Genomic DNA, 10465 nt, shown 5'->3' with positions numbered 1-10465 from the left:
GCAGAATAGATGCGGCCCGCCCTTTTCCGTGAATTAACCTAACAATACCAGCATGACGTCACACTGTTATTAGTAATTAGTGTCATCTAATGTGTGGTGTCACCCCTGTAAACATGTACACAGACACCCACACAATGGATAGAGTAGAAAAGAATACATATGAAGTTCAGCATTGTGGGCTGGGACGTGTATTCATTGTGTTGGACTTCAGAGGCTAGCGCCCCCCCTCCTTCCTCTCAGAGGCAGTGGGTTAAAAATAATGTACTGCTCTGCTCTCTGCAGAAGCAGAGAGAAACACAGAGAGAGAGAGAGAGAGAGAGAGAGGCAGACAGCCCGGAGCCAGAGGTCCTCTCATACACACACGCACACAGACAGGCCTCAGGAAGAGCCCAGTGTGCTGATATACACATGCCTCCTCTGCCGCATATGGATTTTTTCTCTTTTATGAACGTCTCCCTGGCCGAGGCCCCTAATATGCCCATAAACGTCCTGTACACAAACAGAAATAGATCGTCATCGGTTTACCCGAGGCCCATCCGCCCTCTCTGAGAGGAAATAAAAACAGATAGAGTGCCCCTGGATTCACTCCGTCTCTTTCCCTTTCTTCTGGTGTGTAACTCAGGAATATACGAGCAGGATCCTGAGATAAGGAGAATTTCCCCATTTTGGCCACTGTAATACAGGCAGTGTGATAAGAAACAAGATAATGCATGTCAATAATTTCTTTAGACACACAGGAGAAAACCAAAAGCTTACTGGTGGTTTTTGTAAATGAAATGGTTATTTGCTTGCATATGTTGACTCCTGGTTCCTATCACCACCACTGTAAGGAAATGTGCGTTGGTAACTTTCTTTAAAATGGAGCATTTCTCATCAAATCACTCTGAATGCCTTATTTATAGTTAATGACTGAACTATTCACACTTTATGAAAAAATAGTGGAATTCCATTTTAATGTCTAAATCATTGCACATTTGCTTTAAATAAAGCTGTTAAATCTCCACATAATTACTTTTTTAAGATGTAAAATAATTTAGAGACATTTGATAAGAAATGCTGTCTTCTAAAGAAACTTACTCAGTCAGAATTGTTCATAGTGGTAGTGATAGGAACCAGACGGCTGTCTCTGAAAGCTACCTTACAGAAAGCTGTTACATGAAATAGTTACAAATGGGCCACCTTATGTTTGACACACAGTTTTGAGATACCTGGCCTGTTTTTTAAAATGTAGTCATGGCAGAGAGGTACATGCAGAATGCTGTAAGGCAAAATAGTTTCTGAGTAGCAGAAAACTGTTAAAATTGGGTATTTGTGCTCAACTGTCAAAGCGCACAATGTGAAAAAAACAGAAAAAAGGTACTTTCAGCTTCCAACTCTGTTGGACTCTTTGACACGCTGGTAGTGTGGGGACATGCTTTGGAGGACAAAAAGAATGAGTCACAGGTGATCAACCTCCACCTCCCTCTCACTTGTACTTAGTCCTCCCTCCCTCCCTTACCAAAGAGAGAGAGTGCTTGCGTGAGGAAGAGTGGGGCGTCTGCTCTTCTCCTCCGGCCAGAGATAAGGCTGTCTCCAGCCGACCACGCACACCTCCTGTCAACTGTCTGCTCCTTATCACACCCCGCCCGAGCAACAACGTGTCGACGAGGTAATTAGCCCCCACGCAGTTCCATATAATGCGCAAACACACACACAAACCACGGTTTGTCTCAGAGGAACACTAATCCAGGAACACCTACTCTTTGTTCTGTCACAGCTTACAATGCTTCACAGGCCAGTTTCAGAATCATTTTGAACAATATGAAAAGAGATTTCCAGTCTCCCTGACTGATGGATATTTATAGCAATAAACTTCATTCTTTACAGCTTTATCAAACATTGTCACTCCCTATACTAGCTGATTTAACATGAAAAGTGACTTTTCTGGACTTTCAGTGCTCCACAGTAATATGATTGATAATGACCATTGATAGGCACCAATTCCTGGGAGGCAAAGAACCGTAAAGCTTTATGGGTGTCATTAAACTTTGCTTTGACTCTGAATATGCCTGTCACTGATTCCAAGACAGCTAGTGACTTATAGTGCCTCCTTGAACATGGTGACACCTATTTGGAACTGTTTTCAACCAAGTTCAACATATCGGGCCATGCTGGTAAGTGACGATGCTGAAGATAAAACAGGGTGGTTCTCCTCTGGCCTACAACCATTCTTTCAGTCTGCTGGACAGACTTCCTTGCAAGCCTCACTTCACAATAGTTGTATGAAAACAGCAGGCCACAATTAAGGAAGCAAGTTGTGATACTTTGAACATTTTTTATTTACATTTACTTCACAACTTTGGCTTATAAAATTTTGAATACCTAGCATTCAAATATAGCTTAAATCTAAATATAAATATAGCATTAAGTATCTCACAGCTGGGCTTATCAAAGCAAAGCATTCAACTTGGTAGTGAACCATGGCTATTACAGCTAGCCTTTCCGTGATCAATTTTAAAGGCTGATGAAAAACTGTCTCTATAGTAAAGTTAATTTCTTCTTCTATTTCTTACCTATAGGATTACAACAGTGTATTAATGCTAAGCTAATGGTGATATGAACATTTCCTGCCATTCTAGATTAAAAACAGACATTTGAAGATCGTAAAAAAAAACATTGTAACTGTTATCATTGTAAAGTAGATTGTAATTGTCAAATTAACATATCATCCATATCAAAAAATTTTATTTTTGTTATTTTTATTTTATCAGTTTTTACACTTCACTTGTGCACAGCAGCTGCCCTTTGCATTGTGTGAAAATTTCATGATAAATGGACCAACATAAACACTCCAAAACTCTTTCTTAACATTAATTTACATGAAAAGTAAAGAACATTTGTAACTCTTTTCCCTCTCCTGTACAGTTACTGATTTAAAGATGCTTTTTTAATGAAAATATATATTTTATTCTGACGGACTGCTCATTGATTGTATACCTCGTATTTGCAGGCTAATATATCTAGGACTTCCAAAAACCCTAGAGTAACATTTTCTTGTTGCAAATGTGGCCCCACCCACTGTAAATCAAAGCATAATTTGTTGATTCTACTGTCAGTTTCTAGTTTAGTTGTTTAGTTGTTAATCTCACACATAAGATCTTCAATTTAATGCCTAATGTCTCAACTAGAGCTCACTTCGGTGCGTCTACCTACATACAACAAGATAAACCTCAATAGATCTTTTCTGTTTGATATTTCAAATTTCAAGTAAGTAGCCATAAGAGCATGCAGAGTGAAATATGAAAAATCGTCATGATTCTACCAAATAAAAACAAGCTATAAGTTACATATGTTGTTTATTGTTATTTCATGGAAGTCATGAAGGCTTAGAAGTCCCTGAGGGTTCCCCATTGAATCAACTATTGGTAAATGGGAGAATCCGACTGAAGCCTTTTTTAAAGAGAACACTGATTTTCAATTGTAAGTTTTTGACCTTGTATTATTAAGATTTATGCTGCTATTTTTTAGCTTTGTTCTGTGTGTCACCTTAACATTGCTCATTACAGCCTTGTCTCCCCTATCTTCCCCCCTTGATGTGAAAAGCAATAAAAAGCTGATCACAAAAAATATAAATTGATCATTTTTACAAAATTGGTTCAAATTTAGAGTTCAAAACACCTTCAAGAAAGCCTTCACAGCCTGCTGTTTTTTGGTAATAGCCTCATACATAGTTTATTTATTACTATAAAATTAAAAGGCATCTTACTGTAACCAATTGCTTTGTAACATTGAGCTCATTATATATTTTGAAGGATACTTTGCCTGCAGAGTGTGACACAACATTTAGATCTGAAGACGTCAGTGAAACATTTCATTCAATGAGATTTCAGAGCACATTGGAGATGATAATGTTTACTTCAGAGTGCAGTAATGTGCCCAAAAATTAACAGGACATGACCCTATGAACCAATGAACATTAAATATACAAGCCCCCAGCAACCTTCTTTACACACAATCGCATCAGTGTCCCTCAGCTTTCCGTGTTCATGTCCAAACTCAGAAAGCATTTTCCTGACACGCGTGACCTCCACCTCTGCAGCGGCCACTTAATCAGCCATTTAACCTATTAGCATTGTGAGCGAGCAGCACTTAAGTCTGTTATCAGTCAAATCTACTTATGCCTCGTCTGCTTACTGCTGGAGCCTTTGTGAATATGCAGAGATGGACAAATAAATCTGTGCTGCCCTTGATGTCTCGTCAGACGTGTCTAAACCTGGACAGACATCTGACAGGTGTCCATTGTACCCCCTGACCCTGGAGGTGAGCAAGGACAACCAACTACTTCCTTTTCTCTCGATTAAGGTCGCAGAATAATGTCGCTGTGGCCTCTCAGGCACCCCAGCTCCAGAGGAAGCAGTCATTTTTCTCCGCCTTTGCTTGGTACATAATTTATTACACCAGAAGGGTCTGGGGCTGTCCCAGCGACACTGACCTCATGACCTCCTTGACCTTATGGGGTTAGTATGACAAAAAGTGGGCTTTCCCTTTTAATTCCAGACTGGGCAGGTTATACAACTGACCCCATGCTCAGGTTAACCTCTAACCCTTTCAGCTTGAGGTCTGTGATTCAATTTTCATTACAGGCTTTCTGCAGATGAACTGGGGATTTTGAGGAAACAGAGGGAAATCAGTACATGAGGGATGCCAAGACACAAGCCTACTTTAATGTCTAGGTGGGTATAAAGGTATCAAAGCCAAAACCTTTATTCATAAATAAAAGCACAGAGAGTATAAGACAATGATACAGTTTAGGAATAGGCACTCATTTGAAATACAATAGTGAGGACACACAAAGGAATCAGTAAACAAGGCATATCCCATTCATGCCCTTTCATTTATTTAATTTCCAACTGTTAAATACACATTATTAATTTATCTTAAACAGTAATGAAGTTTGTTATCTTGAAAATAATAGAAATTCAACCTCCACTCTTTCTTTATATCTGGCAAAATGAAAAACTCGTGTTTCTGTCCTCCTTCCATTGTCAGAAGACATCTTGGAAGGACATGTTACTGTTGAGAAACCATTGCTGAGAAAAGGAAAAAAGATAGGTAGCACCAAAATGTGAGATGTGAAGTAAGAGTCCCTAAATGAATGAATTTGCCATTGTGATTACTTGTACTGAGAGGAGCAAAAAACAAAAAAACACAACCAACTTCCAAGACTGACTTTTGCAGATTTCTTTAAATCCAAGCCTCCTGAAAAAAATAGAGGCTTTACTAAAAGGAAAATGTAGATATACTAAATGCACAATCCTGTGCAGTTGCTTGAAAATCTTTCTTAAATACAGTAATAAAGTTTGTGCACTTCATTATTTTCCTTCCATGGTTTCAAGAAACTTGCAAATAACATGAAAAGTAATTTCTAGTCCTTAGGTGCTTAACAGTTATTTGATTTTTGTGTTAGCCCTGGAGAAATAAAACCAATACATGTCTAATGGATTGTCATATTAACAGGAGTACAAGTTTTATGTCTTAAAACTTTATGGTCATTTTAACATCCTCTATCAATATGGCCTTCTAGGTAGACCAAACAGTATCAAAGTCAGATCTTCATTCAGAAACAAAAGCACAGACAATATAAGACATAAATAGGCAATGGCATAATACACTGCAATGAAGATGCATTGAAAAGAATCAAATAATACAAGTATTTCAAGAGGATCAGCAACCATGTCCTAGTTGTAACTTATGATATTAATGCATACAGGCAATGACATAATATACCACAGTGAAGATTCACGAAATACGCATGATACAAAAAGATCAGTAAAGACGGCATATCATGTTCATGCTTGTCATAAACAGAAACAGAATTGGATAATCTCCTAACCTGCTTTTTTACATCCACGATGCAGTGATCGATATGTCAGCCAACACATTACAACAAATTGAGGCAGCATTTACAGCAGCAAAGAATGGAAAAGCGACAAAACCGCCCATGGTGGAAAAGCTGGAGCATAGAAAGGAAAGAGAAGAAGCATGAGAAGCCATAGCAGCCCTTATCCACTTATTCTCCAAGCCCGTTAGGGTGACATGCTGTCAGACCCCACCTTGCTGGGGCCTGTAGGAAGGCCCAGCCTGGGCCGAGAACACAATGAGCTGAAAGTGAATAGTAGGGCTGGGCGGGCCCACCGGAGCCAGCCCTGGCCAGACAGACAATAGGGGGGCCCTAGGCCTGTGGGAGAAACCTGAAGCCTAGGCTCTGGTATTTTAAGAGGGCCTGAGTAGTTCTGGAGCCAGTTGTCAATCAATAGGCGCACACAATCATGCAAAATGGCTGCCGAAAGGAAAAAAGAAAGGCCGACTCCAAAGAAAAATATTGACAGATTTTTACAGTCTCATGATGGACAGAACTATATGTGCACCTTTGAAGTTGTGGTCCCCTCCCTCTCTGTTCCTCCAAGCCCCATGCTTGAATGTGACATGCTTTCGGGAAAGCACACATTGAGGGGTCATATCTTACATTCCTTCTTGTATTTACATGTTTTACCTTTCCTTGTGTTGCTTTATGTCATTGTTACATGACTACTTTCCATCTTCTATCTCTCTGAATTTAATATGCTGTATGTGTCATTGTCCCTTCAAAGCTTTAGGAAACCTAAATGTGTATTTGTTCTAAGCAGGTTAATCTTGCTCTTATGGGTGCACAATATACAGGTACAAAGTATTTCATGTCTTTCTAGTGAACAGTAAATGACTGATGCATTTTGCCAGAATTCTCCTCTTTTGATGTGAACTGGGCATGTGCATGCATGATCTTTGGCCATGTGTACAAAACTACATAAGAAGGTGTATCCTCACCAATCATGTGATGGATGCAGGCTGTCCCACCCACATCACTTTTAAAAAACTGTGTTCCTATGTAGTCACCTGGTGCAAGAAGAAATGTCCCTAGTGAAATCCAGCAACCAAGCGAAAGCTAATTTAGCAAAAGGCTATCCAGCTAGCTCATTTTCCAGCTCATCTTCCAGTGGTCTGTTTGTTATTTGTTCAGTTAAGTATTCCAACAATCTGTATTTCAACATTGAGCAGCAAAGTGAATAAAAAGCTTACCTTCTTTAAGATGTCACCAAATAAAGCTTTTTTTTAGTGAGCCGTCAACACAGTGAACTAATCTACAACACAAGCTGTGTGTTGTTCTTGTCCAGAAAAACACAAGTATCTCCAATTTTGTACAGTTCTACTTTTTCTATGTAATTTGAATATGATGGCTATCCTTTATATTGTGTAAAATTATCATGATGAATGGACTAATAGAACTCTCTTGGAATCAAATCTCTTTACATTAACTTACATTAAAAGTTAAGAACATGTTTGCCTAACTCAAAACGAAGCTGAGACATACCTTATAACTTGAATGGCTGGCTCATGAATGGGTGGGCCTAACTGCTGTAGGTTTAAAATGATGGTTTTGTGACATCACAAAAACAATGACTTTATTATTTACATAGTTTCTATACATGGTCTGTGTGGAGTGGAAAATGAATTCTAGGCTAGGACTCGTCAGTTTCTCCATGATTTGAGGCCTTTAAAGAAGCTGCACGTTCCTGTGCTTTCATCGGTCACTGGAGATGTTTTGGCTCCCTTCCACGTGTCAATGGCAGTGAAAGACAAGTCAGATGGCTCATTCTTTTCATATTTAGCAAGGCATCGTGTTATTTTGTCAAGAAGGGCACTCATTTCCTCTTGCACTTCGCAGACTTCAGAGGAAAGGGATTGTGATGACGCCTCAGGATGACCCATGCCTGACGGCCCTGAGTGATGCTCTGTATTCTGTCCACCAGCATCTGCCACTTCGTTGGCTCAGGTTCTGCATTATCTAACACACTTTCAGCAATATTTTAAGTCACCTCCAGCATGGTGGTCTGTTTGAGACAGTAGTCATGCCTATTAGATGACAGAGCCCTCATTGTAGGCCTTCATTACTAACTAACTAGCTAAGCAGCAGCAAAAAGATAATTATTCTTAGTCTAACCAACAGTAGAAGCAAAAAAACCCTAAAATAAATAATACAGGAGTGGGTTAAAACTTCTTTGTCGTTGCTGTCATAACATTATAGCCAGTGGTGTGACAAGGATCTTTTCTTTGTAAAAGAAAAAAATAAAATAATTTCACCCCCATACAAACATTTCTTTCAACAAAAACTATCAAATGAAAACTATATAATTTGTATGTCTGACTATTGTTTTATCTTAAATAAGTTGATGCACTTGAGCCATGCCATTCCACTAATGTTACTCTCAACATTTATGTTAGATTACTTATTGAATCACAATAATTACAGTCTGTGAAAAGGGACCCCCAGACAAATGATATGATTTGTTTATGAAAATACACATCCTCTACAGAGAACACATCTCTTCACATTTTAATGCACAATTACTGATAAATAAGAGTACATAAATAATAATTTAATCTGTGCAAAAGTTATGGAACATTTCATAATTTGTTCTTCCTTTGAACTCAACCAATAACATGTTCTCTGTACAGGATGCCTTAATCATTTCGCTTAGAAAGTCAACATAAAATTTCATTTGACCAAGATCTTAAAATTTGTACGCCACTGTATCTGTAATATTGGCCAGTGGTCAAATACGTAGGCTAGATATGATCCCGAGAACCTTTGCTGTGTAACGCAAATAATTTGCTATATTCTTTGAATGGAATCTTTTTACTTTAATTTTTTACAATTTTCTATACAGTTTTGTCATGTGCAGTTCCCCTACTCACTAAATGCTACCAGTGCTGAGAGGGTGATGGCTAGCACCAGCAGTCTGAAGTCTGAAGCCACTGAATTTTTTTAATCTTCCACTAATGGACTGTATTTGCTCAACTGAATGCTAACTGCCAATTATTTTATGTTTACAAGTTGTGAGGGACTCTTTCAAAAATAGGTCCCATAGATTAGTTGCATTGTGAATAAGAGGGAGGTAAATGTCAGGATTGTTTGTAGAGGTATATTGTTAAGAAATTGGAAATGTTTGTGGTAGTACAGTTGTGTCAGTAGTCCAAAAAAGATCTGAGGAGGTCTGGTTACTAGGTTGGACTTTTCTCATGGACCCCAGTACAGTCATCCTCTCAGGGCCCTAGTAATTACATCACTGCTTCTAACTTCATAACAAATGAATCAATAGAAATCTCCTAACATTAATATACATTATATTTAAGAACATATTGTCCTTCTCTGGTAAAGTTGTAATTTTAAAGTTTTACTACAAAAGTGATGATGCATGCATTTGTTGCATGCATGCATTTGTTTGTTGTTAAAAAGGAAAGTAGTATTATTGAGTTAAAAAATATATAAAATATCTTAAAATATAGTGTTCATGCACAGGAGTTTTTTTCAGACCACAAAACATCTCTTTATATAGTAACACACATGTTAAGCACAGGCTCAAAAAGAAGGCCTGGTTTGTTTTTTAGGTCTGAATGGAAAATCAACATTATACTGATGAAGATATGATAATAATAGTAGATAATTCACTTTTCCTTCACATGTTGCTTGTAATTACAATTTCCACCAGAGAGGTCTCCAAATCCCCAAAACGTACATAGTGTAGCTTTAGTTTAAGATGTAAAAAATGTAAATTAAATAAATTTCCTATGACAGATATGGCAGTAAAAAGTCCAAGAAAAAAATCCAATTGCATTGAAAGTAATTCATTAGCTCTTAGCAACACTTTCCTCAGACATCTTCCAGACAGGCCACTTTGTTCTGAAAAGTGCTGCTGAGCGGAGGCGCCTGTCTCCAGAGATGCAGATTGGAAGTGACCACTGGCTTTATCAAAAGCAGCACGTGCCTGCTGTTTGTTAGCCAAAGATTGACCAGGACACATCTGCAAGCAGTTGAACGCGCCTGTGCGGCAGGATACTTGGGAGAGGTCTGAGAGACGGGTGAGGCACTGACCTCCGCTTGAACTATACGTCGCTTAACCTGCACGCTGGACGTGAGATCGCCCGCACCACCTGGGGTCCACTTAAGCAGCAAATCCAATTCCTAACTTGCAGGCACAATTGAGCTATGACCTGCAGCCTGCTTTGTCCTCTGCTCAAAGGAACCCGAATGTTGAAATTGTGAGCATCAAACATATGGAGAGAGAGCATTTAGGCCCAGTCCAACTCCACCCATGTGTTTGAAGCAATTGCCTCAGGGAGCATGCTTGATAAAGAGAAACAAAAATTGATTGCAGAAATAACTCCTTCTTCAAGGGACTGATAAAAACCTAGTTTAGTCATAGTTTAACCATGAGTGCAGTTTGATTGATGATTCAATATGGTTCATCAATGACTCAGTGCTAGAAACAGTGATGCGTTGAATTTACATGATTTAAAAGAATGTACTGTGTAAAACTCTCAGTTGATAAATTTTCATATTTCACAATTTGTATCATACTGTGTTAAATACAGAGATGAGTAGAGTAGC

The sequence above is a fragment of the Pygocentrus nattereri genome, chromosome 23 (genome assembly GCF_015220715.1).
Source record: "Pygocentrus nattereri isolate fPygNat1 chromosome 23, fPygNat1.pri, whole genome shotgun sequence".
Lineage (NCBI taxonomy): Eukaryota > Metazoa > Chordata > Actinopteri > Characiformes > Serrasalmidae > Pygocentrus > Pygocentrus nattereri.
Note: the sequence above shows the minus strand (reverse complement) of the source record.